The following is a 22,726-nucleotide window of genomic DNA, read 5'->3' on the forward strand; positions in this document are numbered from 1 at the left end:
GCCTGAAACTTCATCAAAGAACTAGTTTTTAAAAACAGGATTCAGATGAACATGAGTTGGGAGGAGCCAGGCAAGATAGAAGGTGAGAGGTAGGAAAGAAAATTCTTAGAAAAAGCCATCCATCATCATTGCTTCTGCATCCTCCCCTCCCGTTCCAAAATCTTTAGCAAAATGGATTCCAACATCATCACTCAACCTCAACTGCTCTGTCCAAAGTTACCAGTGATTTTGTATTTACCACATATGATGATCTTTTCTCAGTCCTCATTCTTCTTGACCTCTTTACTACATTTGACAGTGCTGAATATGCTTTTGCTGCTATCTCCTCCTCAAGGTTTTCACACTATTTTCTCCTGTGAGAGAAATTATTATTTCTCTCTCATATTAATAGTCAATTATTAGCACTGGGGAGATCTAAGCTTTTTTCAGGACAGCTAGGGAGGCTCAGTGGATAGCGTATTGGACTTAGAATCAGGAAGACCTGAGTTTAAATCTAGCCTCAGACACTCATGAACTATGTGACCCTGGGCAAGTTACTTACCTCTGTTTGCCTTAATCCACTGGAGAAGGAAATGGCACACCACTCAGTATCTTTGCCAAGAAAATCCCACAAAGGGTCACAAAGTTAGATATGACTGAATGACTGAACAAGCAACAGAGCACCCTTAGAGATCCTCATAGCTTCTATGTACTCAGGCAAATAAAAAGTTACATTAACAGTGTGAGGTTTCTGTCCACTGAACTACAGCCTTAGATTCCCTAAATCTCAATACTATTTAAGGAAAAGTTAGTCCAATTTGAATGGAGGAAGAGTTTAGGATATTGGTTCTATTACCCTCCAACTTTTGCTGGTAAGACCCTTAAGCCTTCCACCACTTCAATGATTTTAGGGCCACTTTATTGGTCAACCTGGACATCTGGTATTCAAAAAGTCTAACATAGGCAGCACTAAAAAAGGAAGAAAACAGAAACATTGCAAAACAAAATAATATACCAGCTCCCTGAAGGAGTGACTAAACTTGGGAGAGTCTCAAGAAGGACTGTGTCCAATATCTGAAAGATCAGCTTCATAGGGTATATCTCTCAATGTAAAAAGGTGACCATAAATGGCAGCAGCACCAAGAACTTCAAGGATGTAACAAAGACAATGACACTTCTTGCACAGTCCTTAATCTTCAACACAAGCCAAGGAGAATTGTCCCACATCACCACCTACTGAGTGCTGCTGATCCACCAACAAGGTCCTCCCTTTCCCTGAGAACCCCATGAGAGGAGAAGGGGAAATACAAAACTTTACCCTGTGAACTAACTCAGATGGACTGCCCTTTTTCTTCCGTGTGGACTGGTTACATACTTTCACTTTGCCAATGAAGCAAGCCTTCTCCCAGAAATGTTACCCCTTAGTCTCTGGGAATGAGTTATACAATAATCACTGGGTGTTATACTAGCAGCAATATTAAAGTGTTAAATCAATTTTACATTACAGTGGGTCTGCATTACGCCACTTAATGTGGCGATATTCTCTCTTCTGACACTGCCATTACAGGTGAGACCTATGTATTCATTTCCTGATGGGGACCTCTTTTCATTTCCTGGTCTGAGAGACCCACATCTCTTCCTGAATCCTCCTCCCCCAGGTATTCAAAGTCTTTATTAAATGACTGCAGTGTGCCAGGCACTGTGCTAAATGTTGTGGATATAATTAATAAAAATAAAGACAATCCTTGCCTTCAAAAAGCTTACGGGCTAAAAGAGGGACACACAAGTAGGAAAGTAGAGAGGGAAGACCAGGGAGTGCCCAACAAGGGAGCATTTTGTTCCACAGAGTTGAGACCAAGCAGAGCAGACTGATATAGATCATTGCTACAGAACTGAGTATTACTGCAGTGCTCCTGCTAGGACCTGACTTCATTCCATTATGGTAGATCTGATTCTTGCCACCCCAACAATCCCTTCCACTACCAAACAGAAGGACCCTTACTGGTCAACGCCTTTTTTCTGTTCTTGAGGAATGCTATAGTTGCTGTTAATGCTGGGCCTGACTTTGTTCTCCTATCCTGGGGGAAAAACACAAAGCAAAAAGCAACAAAGTCAGAGACATCAATCTCCAACATCAATATTGTTCAGTTATTTCACTCATGTCTAACTCTACATATTTGGGATTTTCTTGGCAAAGAGTGGTTTATCATTTCCCTCTATAACTCATTTTTCACATTAAGAAACTGAGAAAAAGAGGGTTAAGTAACTTGTCAAGTGAGAAAACAGCCCAATTATTTAGAGGTATGGAATAAACATGAACAAGACCTGGGCTGCCTCTTGTGGGCACAAATGGACAAGAACATTTTATTAATTTTATTACTTATGCATGAAAAGTGACATAAAAGATCTTCAAACACCAGAAAGGTAGTAGGCAAAAAAAAAACAAATACACACACATACCAGCATCCCCACCATATGGAATGAACTATTTCTTTTCTTCTGAAAAGGACAAAACGATGAAGTAGAGGAGGCATTTCATTTGGCCTTTCCCAACATTCCTCTTTAAAAAAATTTGAAATAATACCCCAAAGCACCAACAAAAGGTAAGAGTGAGATACATTTTCCAGACCAAGGCAACCTAAGCAGGTTGGAAGGAGAGGTCTATGACACTAGGGTAGGAGCTGGATTGGAACAAACATGGTCGGAAACACCAGCTGTAAGACTTGGTGTTAGTGAAAACAGTAGGAGCTTCAGGAGCTCTCAGCCCAGCACTAGTAAAGGAATTAGACAATTAGTCAGAAAGAGATTACAGGGGACCCCTGTGCTAGCCTAGGCACAGGATGAGGTGCTGTTTGGCAGCTCCATTGACCATACCCACTTGAAGGTAATAGTTCCAGGATGGAGAGCAAAGTTTTTCATCACAAGGAAGGAAGGGGACCTTAGAAGCAATAGCATGTTTGGCCATAAGGTATTAGGAACCCTTCTTGTATAAGGACCAAAGAGAGACCAGAAGAACACTACTTCTACTTCTCCCTAGATCACACCATGTTGAACACAATGAAAATTTCCAACCCCTCAGAATTAGCTCTGAAAACAGTAGGGCAAGAACACTTAAGGTGAGTAGAGTCCTACTTCAACCAAAAGAAAAAAAAAAAGATGAGTCAAGAAATAAGCAAATAACAAAAAGAAACTGATCATAAAATGCTACTATAGTAAGAGAGAAACTTAAGACACAAACTCAGAACACAATAAACTGAAAACCGCTGCAAGAAAAGCATGAGAGAAAAAGGCAGATCAGACAAAAGGCCAACAAGAATTTCTAGGGGGGAAAACTTATTTTAAAGATCAAATAAGCTTATACAAGAAAAATTGAAGAAATAAATGAGAACACAAGAAAACTTTGAAAAGACAACTAAAAACTTGGTTAAAGGAGGCACAAAAAATACTGAAGAAAATAACATCTTAAAACCAACAAAAAGACAAGATGAAACAATGGTCCAGCTAGGGAGGCTCAGTGGATAGGGTGTTGGACCTGGAATCAGGAAGACTTGAGTTCAAATCTGGCCTCAGACACTCACGAACTATGTGACCCTGGGCAAGTTACTTAACCTCTGTTTGCCTTAATCCACTGGAGAAGGAAATAGCAAACCACTCCAGTATCTTTGCCAAGAAAATCCTACAAAGGGTCACACAGTCAATTGAAAAAGTCACAGTTACAGGCCAGAAAGTAGTCATTCACAGATTAGAGCACACACCAGGAGAGCAATGACCACACATCTCCTTAGATCATACAACCTTGGAAGACTGAAAACTTACATGTCACCAGAAATTCCTGTGGGCCAAGATGGGGGAGTAAACAGTATGTCATTCTCACCCTCCCTTACTGACCTCGAAAAATTGCCTCCAGGAAAAATCCTGAAATAGTAGAAGTATCTGAAGGACTAGGTACATCAGTCTTTCAGCTTGGGATGATAGGGTGATTAAGGGAAAAACGTCATCTTGCAGAGGCTGAAGGAGACTAGTACAGGAAGAGAGGTATCATAGAAAGCCAGATGCAAGTAAGTCCCCATTGGGAGATCCTGAGACGCAGGGTGGTGGAGCAGGCAAGCATCAGCACCAGCTGCCACCACCAGTTCCAGCTCAGCATCAGGTAATCTTTCAGCCTCCAGCTGCCAGCACCTGAGGCCCTAGTACACAAAACCAGTAACCAGGCTCCTAGTCCCCAACAAAAGAAGCCTGGGACAGTGGCCCTGTAACTCAGAAGCAAAGATGAACTTTAAAAAAGCCAGGGAAAAGGCAAACAACATCAACAAAAAGCAAAGAAAAACAGTGACTATAAAGAAGTATGATGGTTACAGGCAAGATCAAAATACAAATTCTGGAGAGGACAACATTGTCAATATGCCCACATCTAAACCTCAAAGGGGAATATGAACTGTTCTCAAGTCCAAAAAGCCTTCTTTGAAGAGCTCAAGAAGGATTTTAAAAGTCAAAAAAAAAAAAAAAGAGGTAGAAGAAAAACTGAACAATTCCTTTAAAAATACAATGGACAAAATGGAAAAAGTACACTGAAGAAAATAACTTATGGAAAAGTAGAATTGCGCAAATGGAAAAAGAGGTATAACAGTTAACTGAAGAAAACAATTTATTAGAAATTAGAATTAGAAAGTGGAAACTAATGACTCTATGAGACACCAAGAATCAGTCAAATAAAAACAAAAGAAAGAAAAATAGAAGAAAATATGAGTCCCTTCATTGGAAAAACAACTGATCTGGAAAACAGATCCAGGAGAGATAATCTAAGAATTATTATTCTACCTATAAACCATGATCAAAAAAAGAGCCTGGACAAAATCTTTCAAGAAATCATCAAGGAAAACTGCCCTGAGGTCCTGGAAACGGAGGGTAAAATAGTCATTGAAAGAATCCACCAATCACCTCCTAAAAGAGATCCCAAATTGAAAACACCAAGGAATATGGCAGCCAAATTTTAGAATTATCATGTCAAAGAGAATATACTCCAAGCAGCCAGAAAGAAACAATTCAAATATAATGGAACCACAGGCAGTATTATGAAGGATCTTGAAACTTCTACATTAAAAGATCTGAGAGCTTGGAATATGATATTCTGTAAGGCAAAGGAACTTGGATTACAATCAAAAATCAAATACACAGTGAAACTGAGTATAATCTTTCAAGGAAGGAGATGGATTTCCAGACTGCTGAGGAAAAGACCAGAGCTCCATGGAAAATTTGATCTCCAAATACAAGAATCAAGAGAGGCATAACAAGGTAAAAAGGAAAAGAAAAAAAAAAAAACAAATGATGTTATTCAATAAGGCAAACTGTTTACATACCTATGTGGAAAGGTGATACTTATAACTATTGAGAACAGTATCTTTACTACAACATTTAGATGGAATATTCATAGAAAAAGGCAGTGGGTTTAAGGTGACTTTGATGTGATGAAAAAAAAACCTGATTAAGTGATGAGAAGGGATTGTAATGAAAGAAGAGGAAAAGAGAAAGCAGAAAATGCTAAATTACATCACATGAAGAGACACAAACACATACTGCAATAGAGAGAAGGAAAGAAGGGAGACGAGCACTGTCTGAGTTTTACTCTCAACAGATTTGGCTCAAGGAGGGAATAATGTATTCAGTTAGGTACAAAAATTTAACTGGCCCTATAGGCAGTAGGAGGGGAAAGGGAAAAGAAAAGGAAAGAGCGGACAGAAGGGAGGGCAGATTGAGGGAGGCGATGGTCAAAAGTAAAACTCTAGTGATGAGGGAAAGGGAGAAGAGAGAACGAAAAACACAAAGCGGGGAGAGGGGGAATAGGATGGAAAGATACAGACAGTAATCATAAGTGTGAATGTGAATGGGATAAACTCTCCCATAAAATGGAGGCAGAAAGCAGAATGGATTAAAAACCATAATCCTACAATATGTTGTTTATAAGAAACACATTTGAAACATGGGGATACACCCAGGGTAAAGGTAAAAGGCTGGAGTACAATATATTATGCTTCAGCTGAAGGAAAAAAAAAAGCAAAAGTAAAAAACAGATCTAATTAAAGGATAAGGAAGGAATCTATATCCTGCTAAAAGGCACAGCAGTCAATGAGGTAATATCATTACTAGACATATATGCACCAAGTGGTATGGCATACAAATTCTTAGAGGAGAAATAAAGGGAATTACAGGAAGAAAAAACAGCAAAATTCAACTAGTGGTGGACCTCAACTTCCTCCTCTCTGAACTAGATGAATCTAACCACAAAACATAAAAGACAGAAGTTAAGCAGGCAACTAGAATTTCAGAAAAGGTAGATATGGTAGACGTCTAGAGAAAATTGAACAGGGATAGAAAAGAATACACCTTTTTCTCGGCAGCACATAGCACTTACACAAAAACTGACCATATACTAGGGCATAAAAACTTACAATTCAATGCAGAAAGAAAGAAATATTATTCATCCTTTTCTGATCATGATGTAATAAAAATTATATATGATAAAGGGTCATGGAAAGATAGACTAAAAATTAATTGGAAACTAATCTAGTCCTAAAAAAATGAGTGGGTCAAACTCATAGACACAATCAGCAACTTCATACAAGAGAATCACATTAATGAGATGTAATATAAGGGAATTTGAAGATCTTCCCTGCCCCTTAACAGGCCTATGGAATTTGAAGATCCTTCCCTGCACCTTAATGGATTTGCTCAAGAGAAACCCAACAGGAGTGGTTTGACTGGGGGAAGGCTTGTTTTTCAAGAAGATTAACACCTTTTGTTACTTTGTAATCAGGCAGTGGGGTCATGAAAGTTGTGATGTCCTCTGACCCTGAAGAAGGGTACATATACCCTGAGGTGATGTTTTCCTTTGGGGCTCACTTACGGCAAGAATTGTGTGATTTGGACAGATAAGACTTGAGGTAGCTATTGAGTCCACAGGCTTTGAAAACCCAGATGTTGGTGCTTCTCTTTCTGGTAACTAACTATGTATGTATGTATGTAATGGTCAGACAGCTAGGTGCTCTATCTGTTGGTCTGTTGAACTGTGTTATTTTCTCTGCCTGTATTTTTTGTCTGCTTTTAATTTCTGTTTATATTTTCTGAGGTTCAGAGTGCTGAATTTTTCCCCTAAACTGAATGATATATATATATACATATATATGTGTGTGTGTGTATACATATACATATAGATATGTATATATGTATGCATATATATGTATATATGTTTAAATATTATTGACCCCTTTAAAGTTGCTGTCCTTTGGTAAAGCTCAAAGTACTTGTGCTAGCAACCATCCTGGATATGCTAGGATACTTGCTATTACAAGAGACAACAGACCAAAACTTATGGAATGCAGCCAAAGCAGTTCTTAGGGGAAATTTTATATCTATAAATGCTTACATAAATAAAATAGAAAAAGAGGAGATAAATGAATTGGGTTTGCAAAAAAAAAGACAGAAAAGGAACAAATTAAAAATCTCCAATTAAATACCAAATTAGAAATACAGAAAACCAAAGGAGAGATTAATAAAATTGAAATCAAGAAAATTATTCGACTAACAAATAAAACTAAGAGTTGGTTATATGGGAAAAAAATGAAATAAATAAACCTTTGGTTAATTTGATTTAAAAGAAAAAGAAAGAAGAAAACCAAATTACCAGCATCAAAAATGAAAAGGTTCCTGAATTAACCACCAATGAAGAAAGTAAACAATAATTCAGAACTATTTGCCCAACTATATGACAATATATTTGACAATCTTAGTGAAATATAAATTGCGCAGATAAACAGGAGAGGAAATAAAATACTTAATACTTAAACAAGAGAAGAAATAAAATACTTAAATATTTAGGTACTTCATCCTGCGCCTAAATACTTAACCCCATTTCAGAAAAAGAAGTTGAATAAGCCATCAATGAACTTCATAGGAAAAAATCTCCAGGGCAAGGTAAATTTACAAATGAATTCTATCAAATACTTAAAGATCAATTAATTCCAATACTATTATTTATTTGGTTATTTGGGAAAATAGGCAAAGTCCTACCAAAAAAATTTTTATGATGCAAATATGGTACTGATACCTAAACCCAGAAGAGTCAAAACAGAGAAAGAAGATGAAAGACCAAATTTCCTAATGCGTATAGATGCAAAAATTTTAAATAAAATATTAGCAAAAAAATTACAGCAACTTATCTAGAGAATAATATACCATGATCAGGTAGGATTTATACCAGGAATGCAGGATTGGTTCCATTTTAGGAAAACTATCAGCATAACTAACAAAAACAATATGATTATCTCAACAGATGCAAAAAAAACTTTTAACAAAATACAACACCCATATCTATTAAAAACACTAGACAGCATAGGAATAAATGGAGTCTTCCTCAAAAGGATAAATAGCATCTACCTAAAACCATGCTTTATATGTGATGGGGATAAGCTAGAGTATTTTCAATAACATCAGGGCTGAAATGATTATGTCCATTATCACCACTGTTACTAAATATGTTACTAAGAACATTAGCTTAAGCAATAAGAAAAAGAAATTGAATAAATTAGAATAAGGCAAAAAAGAAACAAAGCTATCACTGTTTACAAATGCTATGATGGTATACTTAGAGAATCCTAGAGCATCAAGTAAAAGACTACTTGAGATAATAAACAATTTTAGCAAAGTAGCAGGTTATAAAATAAACCCACATAAAAAATTGGCATTTCTATATATTACTAATAAAGTCCAACAATGAAGAGATAGAAAGAGAAATTTCATCTAAAGTTACTGTAGACATCATAAAATATTTAGGAGTCTACCTGGAAAAACAAATCCAGAAAGTATAAGAACACAATTACAAAACATTTTTCACACAAATACAATCAGATTTAAATGACTAGAAAAGATCAGTTGCTCAAAAAGGGTAGCCCAAGCTAATATAATAAAAATTACAATCTACTTCAACTAATTCACTTATTCAGTGCCATTCTAATTAAGTTCTCAAAAAATTATTTTACATACTGGGCGGAGTCAAGATGGCGGAGTAGAAGGAGGACCTCCCCACTGCTCCGGCTTCCACCTTCCCCAATCCATGTAAAAAGGGGACTCTAAACAAACTTTAGAGCTGCAGAACCCACAAAATGACACAGAGAAGCTAACTTCCTGCTGAGAACAGTCCGGCAGGCCGGCCAGAATCCGCTAGCCCAGTGCTCTGGAAGCCCAGCCCAGCCCCACCCTGGGGCGTTAGCCCCAGAGCAGGCCTGACCAGCCTTTGGCCAGAGGGACTCCAGATCAGCAGCAGCTGTGGCCATTTCCAGATTTATCAACACAAAGATGCAAAGGACAAAGTGAGAGGTCAGTGCAGTCTGGACTTTGGGACCCAATAAGTGGGAATGCTTCAGTTTTGCCCCCTGGAGAGAGAAGCCGCTGAGACTCTGGCACAGCCAGCCAGCGCCACGTGGCAGCTTCAGCTCCTGGCCTGCTGAGTGTAGGGGGACCAAGCACTAGTCTGAGGGGTAATCACTCTTGCTTTAACCTGCTTAGATCTGGAATGCAATTTAGGGTAGAGGTCCTGGGTTGTGTGTCCAGCTTGCCAGAGCATGTGGAGGCCTCAGAGAGGGCACCTATCTAATGCCTCCAGCAAGAGAGAAAACCCCAGCATTTGGGATGAAAGCTCCCCCTGTCTGGTGGCTGAGTCCTACTGTGGCAAAAAGCCCAGGGGTCAAGTGACTGAGGGGCGACATGACCAGGAAAAAGGAAATAAAGCAGACAGAAGATTCCAACATCAGACTCCTGTTTTGGGGATAAAAAGAAGCAAAGCATGGAACAGAAAGAAGACAGTGAAGTCAGAACTCCTGCACCAAAAGCTTCAAAGGAAAATATGAGCTGGTTACAGGCCATAGAGGACCTTAAGAAGCAAATAAGAGAATTAGAGGAAAAATTGGGAAGAGAAATGAAAACAATGCAAGAAAATTACAAAATGAGAGTCAACAGCCTGACTGAGGAAAACACCACCTTAAAAATAGACTAACTCAAATGGCAAAAGAGGCTCAAAAAGGCAATAAGGAGAAGAATGCCTTAAAAAGCCGAATTTGCCAGATGGAAAAAGAATCTCAAAAGCTCACTGAGGAGAATCATTGCTTAAGAATTAGATGGGAGCAAATGGAAGCTAATGACTTTATGAGAAATCAAGATGCTGTTAAACAGATCCAGACAAATGAAAGAATAGAAGGCAATGTGAAATATCTCATGGGAAAAAAACACTGACCTGGAAAATAGATCCAGGAGAGATAATTTAAAAATTACTGGACTACCTGAAAGCCATGATCAAAGTAAGAACCTAGAAATCATCCTGCAGGAAGTTCTCAAAGAAAACTGCCTGATTTTTTAGTACCAGAGGGCAAAACAGCGGTTGAAAGAATCCACTTATCACCTCCTGAAAAAGATCCCAAAAAGAAAACTCCTAGGAATATTATAGCCCAGTTCCGAAATTCCCAGATTGAGGAGAGAATATTACAAGCAGCCAGGAAGAAACAATTTGAATATTGTGGAAACACAATCAGGATAACCCAAGATCTGGCAGCTTCTATACTGAGGGATCGAAGGGCCTGGAATATGATATTCCGGAGGTCAAAGGAGCTGGGATTAAAACCAAGAGTCACCTACCCAGCAAAACTGAGTATCATGTTTCAGGGGAAAATATGGTCATTCAGTGGAATAGAGCACTTTCAAGCATTCTTGATGAAAAATCCCGAGTTGAATAGAAAATATGACATTCAGATACAAGAAGCAAGAGAAGCATGAGAAGGTAAACAGGGAAAAGGAATCATAAGGAACTTATCAAATTTAAACTATTAACATTCCTACATGGAAATAATTGTAACTTATGAAACTTTTCTCAGTAGCTGAAGGGATTAGAAATATATATATATATATTTCTATATATGAGGGTAGATGGGCATATGAATACATATGTGAATGTGTGTATATATGTTTACAGGTATACATAGATAGAGGGCACAGGACCAATTTAACAGGAAGGGATGATACTTAAAAGGTGAAATTAAGAGGTGAGAGGAATATAATGAGAGGAGATAGGGAAAGACTCATTGGGGTAAACTATCTCATACAGATGAGGCAAGGGGAAATGGTTACAATGGAGGGGAAGAATAGGAAGGCAAAAGGGAATGGGTCAACCTTATTTCCACTAACTCTGGCTTGAGGAGGGAGTGAAATACACACTAAATAGGGTATCTCACCCTCCAGGAGAGTAGGGGGGGAAGGGGATGAGAGGGGGGATGATGGAAGGGAGGGCAGCCTAGAGGGGAGGGAAGTTGGAAGCACCCACTTTTGAAAAGGGGAAGGATCAAAGTAGAGAATAGAACAAGTGGGAGGTGGGATAGGAGAGAGAGAAATATAGTCAGTCTATTACAATATATCTACTATGTTATTGTTTTGCATTAGCCACACATGTACAACCTATACTGAACTGCTTATCTTCCCAGTAAGGGTGGGTGACAAGGAAGGAAGGGAATGAATTTGGAATTGAAAGTTTTAAAATCAAATATTCAAATATATATATGTATATGTGTGTGCGTGTGTGTACACTATTATTAATACCATTTTACATGTAATTGGGAAATAAGATATACAGGCACTGAAGCATAGAGATCCACTGGAAAAGTCAAAATGGGTATGGGAGAAAATTGGGAGAGAGCAGATTGGAAGAGGGGACATACTGTGGGACTGCTATTTTGGGGCAGTAGGTAGGGGAAAAACGGGGAGAAAATTTGTAACTCAATATCTGGCGGAAATGAATGATGTAAATCAGAAGTTAATAAAGCATTAAAAAAAAAAGGCAGAATTAGCCTTATGGAAAAGGAGGTATCAAAGCTCACTGAAGAAAATCATTCCTTAAAAATTAGAATTGGACAATTGTAAGCTAATGAAGCCATGAGAAATCAAGAAACAATGAAACAAAATCTAAAGAAGAGGTAAAAAAAAAAAAAGAGAAAATGTGAAATATCTTGCTGGAAAACAGATCAGGGAGAAATAAAAATTTAAGAATCATTGGACTACCTAAAAGACACAATTTCAAAAATAAAAGAGCCTAGATATCATATTTCAAGAAATTATCATAGAAAACTGCCCTGATAAAGGGAATGACATACACACTAAATAGGGTATTTCACCCTACAGGAGAGTAGAGGGGAAGGGGACGAGAGGGGGGATAATGGAAGGGAGGGCAGGCTGGGGGGGGGAGGGAAGTTGGAAGCACCCACTTTTGAAAAGGGGAAGGATCAAAGTAGAGAATAGAACAAATGGGGGGGTGGGATACGATGGAGGGAAATATAGTCAGTCTTTCACAATATATCCACTATGCAAATGTTTTACATAGCTACACATGTACAACCTATATTGAATCGCTTATCTTCCCAGTGAGGGTGGGTGACGAGGGAGGAGGGAAAAAAATCTGGAATCCAAAGTTTTAAAATCAAATGTTAAAAATATATATACATATAATTATTATTTTACATGTAACCGGGAAATGACATATACAGACACTGGGGCATAGAGATCCACCATGCCATACTGGAAAGTCGAAGGGGGGGTGGGAGAATACATGGGAGAGAGCAGACTGGGAGAGAGGACATTCAGTGGGATCACTCTTTTGGGGTGGTGGGTAGGGAAAATTGGGGAGAAAATTTGTAATTCAAAATCTTGTGGAAATGAATGATGTAAAATAAAAAAATTAAAAAGAGAGGAAAAAAAAGATGAAAAAAGAAAGAAAGAAAACTGCCCTGATATTCTAGACCTAGAGGGAAAAATTAAATCTGAAATAATCTACTGATCATCTCCTGAAAGGGATCCCAAAATAAAAACTTCCAAGAATATTACAGTTAAATTCTAGAGCACCCAGGTCCAGGACAAAATACTGAAAGAATTGAGAAAGAAATAATTCAAATATGGAGCCATAGTCAGGATAACACAGGATTTAACAGCTTCTACACTGAAGGATAAGAGAACTTAGAATATGATATTCCAGAGGGCAAATGAGATAGGATTACAACCAAGAATCACCGACTCAGCAAATCTGAGTAGAAAACCCTCAGGAGGAAAAAAAAAAAAAACCTTACATTTAATGAAATGAAGGACTTTCAAGCATTCCTAATTAAAAGACCAGGACTGAACAGAAAACCTGACTTTCAAATACAAGACTCAAGAGAAGTATAGAAAGATAAAAAGGAAAAAGAAATCATTAGGGGCTCAACAAGGTTAAACAACTTATATTCTTACATAAATGATACTTGTAACTCCTAAGAACTTTATCATCATTATGGCAGTAAAAAGTAGTGTACAGGGGCAGCTAGGTGGTATATTGAATAGACCACTGGCCCTGGACTCAGGACAACCTGAGTTCAAATCCAGCCTCAGACATTTAATGTTTACTAGCCGTGTGACCTTGGGCAAGTCACTTAACCCCAATTGCCCTGCCCTCCCCCCTCCAAAAAAGCAAAAAAAAAAAAAAAGTGGTATACATAGATATAGGGTATAGGTGTGAGTTAAGTTGAATGAGATATCCAAGAAAATAAAATTAAGGGGTAAGAAAGAGAGATGCCCCGAGAGAAGAAAAAAGGGAGAAGTAGAATGGGATAAATTAACTCTTATAAAGTGGCATGAAAGACCTTTTACAGTAACGAGGGATGTTTGGCAGGCAACACTTGAGTCATCAGAACTGGCTCAAAGAGGGAATAGCATACACATTCAGTTACAGAAATCTATCTTACTTTACAGGGAGGTAGTAGAAGAGGAAGATAAGAGAAGTGATTTGAACTGATAGAAGGGAAGGAATAATGGGAAAGGTGGTGGTCAAAAGCAAACACTTTTGAGGAGGGAAAGGGTGAAAGGAGACAGGATGCTAAATGGGGAAAAAATAGGATGAAAGGAAATACATAATTAGTCATCATAACTATGATTGTGGATAGGATGAACTCACCCATAAAAAGTAAGTGGATAGCAAAATGAATTAGAAAACAGAATCCTACAAAATGGTGTTTTTAAGAAACACATGGGGGGGGGGTGGAGCCAAGATGGTGGAGTAAAAGCAGGAATTTGCTGGAGCTCCTGACCAAACCACCTCCACTACCTATAAAAAATTACTCTAAACAAATTTTAGAGCTACAGAACCCACAAAGTGACAGAGAGAAAGAAATCGCCTGCTGAAGGCAGCCCAGCAGGCTGACAGGAAGGGTCTATTGCACCAGGCAGGTCCCCATGGCCCAAACCAGCAGCACAGACTGGCCAGAGCAGACTTCAAGAGAGTGAATCGCTGGCAGCTGTGGCAGTTTCTGGACTTCTTAATCCATAAACACCAAAGAGAAAGTAAAAGGTCAGTGGGGAACCTTGTTGATCCAGGGTGAGAGAAGAACGGGGTCTGGGCCCTGCCCCTGGAGTGAGAGGTGGCACGAGCACAGCGGCTGCAGCTGCTGCCATGTGGCTGCCTCCAGAGTTCCTGTCCTGCTGACTACAGGGGCACCAAGTGAACATTACAAGGATAATCGCTCTTGCTTGGACCTGCTTGGATCTGGATTGCGGTCTTGGGGTGTGTAGGCCAGTGTGCCAGACTATGTAGGGCACACTCCTCATGGCTCTAACAGGCAGCAGCTGTGCAAACCCCAACAGTTTGGGACACAGCTCTCTCTCTACTGCAGAAGAAGAGTCCTACTGTAGAAAAGAGCTCAAAAGTCAAGTAATTGGTGGGCAAGATGAGCAAACAAAGGAAGCATAATCAGACCATAGAATCTTTTTGGGGGACAAAAAGGATCAAAACATAGAACCAGTACACAACAACAAAGTGAAAACTCTGGCATCAAAAGCTTCAAAGAAAAATATAAATTAGTTACAGGTCATGGAGGAGGAGCTCAAGAAGGATTTTGAAAATCTAGTAAAAGAAGTAGAGGAAAAATTGGGAAGAGAAATAAGAAAGATACAAGAAAATCATAAAAAGCAAGTCAACAGCCTGCTAAAGGAGACCCAAAAAATACTGAAGAAAATAACACCTTAAAAAATAGACTAACTCAAATGGCAAAAGAGGTCCAAAAAGCCAATGAGGAGAAGAATGCCTTAAAAAGCCAAATTGCCCAGATGGAAAAGGAATTTCAAAAACTCACTGAAGAGAATAATTCCTTCAAAATTAGAATGGAGCAAATGGAAGCCAATGACTTTATGAGAAATCAAGAAATTATAAAGCAGATCCAAAAGAATGAGAAAATAGAAGGCAATGTGAAATATCTGACTGGAAAAACCACTGACCTAGAAAATAGATCCAGGAGAGATAATTTTAAAACTAATGGACTACCTGAAAGCCATGATTAAAAAAAGAACCTAGAAATCATCCTTCAAGAAATTATCAAGAAAAACTGCCCTGATATTCTAGAACCAGAGGGCAAAATAGAAATTGAAAGAACTCACCGATCGCCTCTTGAAAAAGATCCCAAAAAGAAAACTCCTAGGAATATTATAGCCAACTTCCAAAATTGCAGGGAAAGGACAAAATATTCCAAGCAGTCAGGAAGAAACAATTTGAGTAATTGTGGAAATATAATCAGGATAACACAAGATCTAGCAGCTTCTATATTAAGGAATCAAAGGGCTTAAAATATGATATTCTGAAGGTCAAAATAGATAGGATTAAAACCAAGAATCACCTACCCAGCAAAAACTCAGTATAATGCTTCAGGGGAAAATATGGTCATTCAATGAAATAGAGGACTTTCAAGTATTCCTGATGAAAAAAACACAGCTGAACAGAAAATGTGACTTTCAAATATAAGAAGCAAGAGAAGCCTGAGAAGGTAAACAGAAAAAAGAAAACATAAGGAACATGTTAAAGTTGAACTATTTACATTCTTACATGGAAAAACAATAATTGAAACTCATAAGACTTTTTCTCAGTATGAGGGTAGTTGAAGGGAATATATATGTATATACATACATACACATATATATGTATGTATAGGAGGGTTTATGTGTATATAAATATATATGTGAGTGTGTATATGTATACAAAGTCAGAGGGCACAGAATGAGCTGAATATGAAGGGATATCTGAAATAAAGAGATGAGAGAGGAATATATGGGAAGAAGGAGAAAGGGAGAGATAGAATAGGGTAAATAATCTCATATAAAAGAGGCAAGAGAAAACTCTTACAATGGAGGGTAAGAGCAGGAAGGTGAAAGGGAATGGGTCAACCTTATTATAATTGGATCTGGCTTAAGGAGAGAATAACATATACACTCAATTGGGTATATTACCCTACAGGAAAATAGGGGGGAAAGGCATAAGAAGTGGAATGATAGAAGGGAGGGCAGATTGGGGGAGTTAGAAACAAACATTTTTAAAAAGGGACAGGATCAAAGTAGAAAATAGAATAAGTGTGGGGGGGAGTGGAAAAGGAAGGAGGGAAATATAGTTAGTCTTTCACAATATAACTACTAGGGTAAAGTTTTGCATAACTACGCATGTACAACCTATATTGAATTGCTTGTCTTCCTAGTGGGGGTGGGTGAGAAGGAAAGAAGGGAAAGAATCTGGAAATTAAAGTTTTAAAAAAAATGTTTAAAAAATTGTTTTTTTACATGCAACTGGGAAATAAGATACACAGGCACTGGGGTACAGAAATCCATCTTGCCCTACTAGAAAGATAGGTGGAGGGATGGGGGAGGATATAAGAGAGAACAGATTGGCGAAAGAGTTATTTAGTAGGCTCGCTATCTTGGGGAGTGGTGTAGGGGAAAAACAGGGAGAAAATTTGTAACTGAAAACCTTCTGGAAATTGATGTTGAAAACTAAAAATAAATAAATTGAAAAAAATTAAAAAGAGAAAAAAAGAAACACATCTGAAGCAGAGAGAGACAAAAAGAGCAAATTATGGGACTGGAGCAGAATCTATCATGCTGAAGAGGAAGTAAAAAGGCACGAGTAACAATCATGATCTCAGACAAAACAAAGAAAAAAAATGGAAATAATTTAAAAGGCTAGTCAGGGAAACTACATTTTGCTAAAAGATTCCACAGACAAAGGCTTCTTAAAATTTTTCTTCTCAGGAACCCTCCAGCACTTCTTAAACTGTGGATCATGACTCCACAACTTAAGAAGCGCTGCTACACAATAAAGTACTAAAACTATTAAACATATGCAGCAAATTGTATAACATCCAATTTCTTTTTTTGAATTTTTTGGTCTTTATTAATTTGTTTACTTTTAGTTTACAAGATTCAGTTCCACAATTTCTTGAGTTTCAAATTTTCTCTCCCTCTACCCCCGCAACCCCACAACGGCATACAATCAAGTATAGGATCTGCAAATACTTTCACATTAGACATTAGCCAGGTTATAAAGAAGTATTGTATCAGATGGAATGAACAATGGGAAAGAGGAAACAAAACCAAACAAGAAAAAGATCAGGTAGTTTGCTTCAATCTGGATTCGAACTCAGTTCTTTCTATGGATGTAGACATCTCTCTCCATTATGAGTCTTTTGGGGTTGACTTATAACCCTGCATTGCTGAGAAGAGTCCAGTCTATCAAAGCTCGTCATCAAACATACGTTGTGTCTGTAATTGTGTACAAATTTCTCCTGGTTCTACTCTTCTCACTCTGCATCAGTTTGTATAAGCCTCTCCAGGTAAATATGAAGTCCATCTGCTCCTCATTTCTTATAGCACAATAGTATTCCATTACACTCATATACCACAACTTGTTCAGGCATTCCCCAATTGATGGGCACCCCCTTAATTTCTGATTCTTTGTCACTGCAAAAAGAGCTGATATAAATATTTTTGTAAATATAGGTCTTCCTCCGACTGCTATGATCTTTTTGGGATATAACCCTAGAAGTGGTATTGCTGGGTCAAAGGGTATGAAATTATTTATAGCCCTTTAGGCAAAATTCCAGATTGCTATCCAGTATGGCTGAATCAGTTCACAACTCCAGCAGCAATGCACTAGTGTTCTAATTTGCCCACATCCTCTCCAGCATTTGTCATTTTCCTGTTTTGTCATCTTAGCCAATCTGACTGGTGAGATGTGGTATCTCAGAGTTGTTTTGATTTGCATTTCTCTAATCAATAGTGATTTAGAGCATTTCTTCATACGCTTATAGATATCTTTAATTTCTTCCTCTGAAAATTGCCTGTTCATATCCTTTGACCATTTATCAATTGGGGAATGACCTGTATTCTTATAGATTTGACTCAATTCTCTGTATATTTTAGAAATGAGTCCTTTATCAGAGACATAGGTTGTAAAAATTCTTTCCCAATTTCCTACCTCCCTCTTAATCTTGGTTACACTGGCTTTCTTTGTACAGAAGCTTTTCAATTTAATGCAATCAAAATTATCCATTTTGCATTTTATAATGCTCTCTAGTTCTTGTTTGGTCATAAAGTCTTCCCCTCTCCACAAATCTGACAGGTAAACTATCCCTTGCTTTGTGAGACTGTTACAATATCAGCCTTTATACCTAGATCACACACCCATTTAGACTTATTTTTGGTATATGGTGTTAGATAATGGTCTAAGCCCAGTTTTTGCCATACTATATTCCAGTTTTCCCAGAAGTTTTTGTCAAATAGTGAGTTCTTATTCCAAAGCATCCAATTTGTTAAAAGGGAAAAAAAAAGTTTTTTGGAAAAAATGGTAAAAGTATTCTAGTGAGGGACCTCAACTGTCCCTCTCAGAACTAGATAAATCTAACCAAAAAATAAAGGAGGTGAATAGAATTTTTAAAAGTTACATATTATAAACTTCTAGAGAAAACTGAATGGAAATATGTAATAATGACAATTTCAATACATTAAATTAAAAAGGTTTTACATAAACAAAACTAATGAAGCCAGGATTGGAAGGAAAGCTGAAAAATGGGAGGAACAGTTATAGCAAGTTTCTCTGGATAAAGACCTCGGTTTTCCAATATATAGAGAACCGAATCAAATCTATAAGAATATAAGTCATTCCCCAATTGATAAATAACCATAGGATTTGAAAAAAACAGGCAGTTTTGGAGAAGGCAGAGCCAAGATGGAAGAGCAAGTCATTAAATGCCTGAGTCCCCCAAGTTCTCCTTGAAAAAACTTTGAAACGAAGCTTCAAAATGAATTCTGGAATGGCAGAATCAACAAAAGGACGAACTGAAACCATTTTGGCTGAAAAAAAATAGAAAATCAAAGTACTACTATCAAAAATGAAAAAGATAAATGCACCAACAATGAGATGTAATTAAAGCAATTATTAAATTAGGATCTATTTTGTCCAACTGTAGGCCAGCAAAACAATGGATTAATATTTACAAAAATATAAATTGCTCAGATTAATAGAGGAGGAAATGGAACACTTAAATAACCCATCTTAGAAAAAGAAATTGAACAAGCCATAAATGAGCTCCCTAAGAAAAAAGTCGCAGGTTCAGTTGTATTTAAACATAAATTTTACCAAACATTTAGGGAATAATTAATCCCAATACTCGTTAAACTATCTGGAAAAAATAAGTAAAGATGGAGTCCTACCAAATTCCTTTTATGACACAAATATATGTGTGTGTGTGTGTATTGTTACCCAATAATTAATAATAAAAATAAAATGTTACAAATATACATATATATATATATAGTTACCCAAACCAGGGAGAACAAAATTAGAGAAAGAAAACTGTAAGCTAATTTCCTTAATGAATATTGATGCAAAAATTCTAAATAAAATACTGGTAAGGAGGCTCAGCAATATATCACAAAGATTATATACTATGATTAACTGGGATTTATGTATATATATCAAAGAGGTCATTGAAAAAAGAAAGCCAGCATACACCCCAAGATATTAAGAGCAGCAGTGCTTGTGATAACAAAGAATGGACTGATTGGTTGTCCTTCACTCTCAAAGAGAACAAAAGTGACATCACCATGTTTGGGTCAGGTACACTGTGCCTGTTGACTTTCAGTCTTCTGGTAGTTGTCTTCCCTTGGAGCTACAGCTTGTCATGAAAGGGAATATTTAGCTTAGAGAGGATAAGTTTTATGATCAGTCCAGCACTCTGCACCACATATATAACCTTTATTACTCTCACACCCTATCTCTTCTCCTTACAATGACATAGTCTATTAAATGCCAATGTTTGCTGCAAGAGTGCATCCATGAAGTTTTATTGCATTTAGGTAAACAGTAGACAGAACTGGTAATGAGAAAGTCATGAGATGCACATCTTCAGTAGTAAATGACTGCCATTGTTCCCATTTCCAACACCATTCCTACCAAGGACTCCCTGACATGTCTGATAGTCTATGCTTTCTCTGGCATTAAGTCACCCAGAATTATAAGCCTGTCTTCTTTTGACACATTGATGATAATGGTCTCCAGGTCTTTATACAATTTTTCTTTGACCTCATCAAGGTTCATCATGATGGGAACATACACACTGATGATGGTGGCATAGTACTTTCTTAAAAGTGGTAATCGCATTGTCATGAGTCTGTCATTCACTCCTTTTGGGAGGCATATAAGCTTGTTGACTAGATTAGTTTTGAGTGCAAAACCTATGCCAGCTTCACAGTGTCCTCCATCACTGCATCCACTTCAGAAAAAGGTGTTTCCAGATCTGATTTCAGTAAGCTTGCCTTCATTTGCTGGCCTTGTTTCTTTCAGAGCTGCTATTTAGATGTGATACCTGCTGAATTCTCTCAAAACAAGATCTTTCAGGTCTATTGTTTTTCATGTTTTCCATAAGCAGGCAAACATTCCATGTGCCAATGATGAGTGGAATCATCTTCAATAAAGATTTGGTAATTTTGTTTGTTTGTTTTTCAACCACAGGGTGAGGTCCCCCACCTGCTGTAGTAAGCAGGCAAAGGTTAGGTTGAGGAAAGCAATTATTTTTCAGTGCACCTCTTCTAGGCCCTTTCTCATGGCAGGACGTTGTAATGGTAATGGAAATTTTAAGATGTTCCCTGACTCTTAATAAGCCTAAGGAAATTTGAAGACTTTCCCTGCTTTGAAAATAATCTCTGCCCCCTAACAGGCTGAATGTAATCACATGGAGCCTGTGGTGGGAGTAGTTTGCTGAAGGGTAGAGTAGAGCCCACAGGAAGTGAAGAGTCAAACCTAGATTAGACAGTTGGAAGGAGAGCACACTTCTCGGGGAGACAGATAGGCTTGTGAGTAAATACCGGTCTTATGTTGGTTTGTGGGAAGGCTAAAGGATGCTGTGGTTCTCTGTACTGTTATGGCTTATTAACTTCTTTGCTAGTATGATGGAATCGACTTATTGGTTCGGGGATCTGGTTTTCTGGTGTCTAAATATTTTGCTTCTATCTTCTATGTGAAGAGTATTATATTTTGCGACTGAGCACCATGCAGGTATATTTATAGTGATCATGGGCACTGTGAATATTGCATGAGTGCTACCGAGGTGAGCATTGTACTCCTTAAAATAAAAAGCTATTCAGACACCCAGGAGCTGTCAAGTGAGAAAATCATCCTATGGCCTTGACTACCTGTGTGCAGAGTGCTGACTACAGCTTTCCAGTATCTGCACTTGCTACTTTGTCACTGGCCCATCACCACAGGACATGGGGGTAGACAAAAAGGCTAAAAAGATCTAGTCTTTTGACTAGAGCATAAAATAGATTTAAGTGAGGCGGAGTTGTGCAAAGTCTTAAATCCAGTGACAAGACAAAGGTCAAGATGACTGGTGATAGCCTGGTATACAGTGGATGACACTGGTTATCTTCAATGTCTAACCAAACTCTAAGCACCTGCTTCACTTTCATGGCCTGTTGTTTCAATCTGCCTATTCAGCCAGGTGAAGTAGTCTCATGCTTGAAATACATACCACTCTAACTCACTAAAGGGTTTGAAATCTCTTAGTTACCCTGAACCTGGTTAAGCCTATCTGCCAAAATGATTTACTGGAGTATGGTCACTGCACATACTGTAGCTTCTTGGAGCCACAGGTGAGACTTGGGTGGAAGGTGGCTACCAAAGGTGGAAAGTAACTCTGAAAAGTGTTTGGCAGCCCTCATACCAGAGGCGCTAGTCTTCCGAGACACCTGAACACTTCATAAATAATGTAGAAATACATTTTTACAGAAAGGCTAACCAAATCGTGGTCCATGAAAGTAATGGAAAGTGACTGTGGTGTAAGAAACAACAAATAATGATGTGAAACAAATGTGAAATTGAAAACTGATACTCCACTCTATTCTGTATTATTTATTAGTGATTGAGAATTGTTACCTAGTTATTACAATCAGTACTCAGGAATTAGTTTGATTTAAAGAGTTTGACTTCTTAACATTAGAGTCTAGAAGATAGTTTGACTTCTTTATAAGAGTTTAAATTCCCCATTTCTCTGTGCTAAAGCCTGGACTCAATCCATTTTCCCTGGTAAGGGAGAAGAGGGGATGAGTCAACATGGTCAATATGATATTCTGCCTGGTCATAAGCCTAGTACCAGATCACTCTGGTGTAAGGGATTGCCTAATATAGTATCTCCCAGAGAATGTTGAGCAGTTCTGGGTTTTCCCCATTGTGATGGGTCCTGGACATACCCTCAAGTGAGTCAGGCAAAATGTAAGCCCACCTTTACTTCTGATGGAGGTCAATTACTGTCTTAGTTTCATTTTCATCAAAGAACTATTTTTAGCATGTCATATATTTTCAGATGCACAAAAAAAAAAA

At 37.9% G+C, this 22,726-nt stretch overlaps 1 protein-coding gene across 7 annotated transcripts in view; it reads right to left on the reverse strand.

The window, feature by feature from the left end:
* AUH (AU RNA binding methylglutaconyl-CoA hydratase) overlaps positions 1–22,726 on the reverse strand; it is a 218,563-nt gene that overhangs the window by 159,244 nt on the left and 36,593 nt on the right. The window lies entirely within an intron of this gene.

Source organism: Petaurus breviceps, unplaced genomic scaffold, assembly GCF_028583685.1.
Source record: "Petaurus breviceps papuanus isolate PSGF00001 unplaced genomic scaffold, PetGlider_PUasm1.0 118, whole genome shotgun sequence".
Lineage (NCBI taxonomy): Eukaryota > Metazoa > Chordata > Mammalia > Diprotodontia > Petauridae > Petaurus > Petaurus breviceps.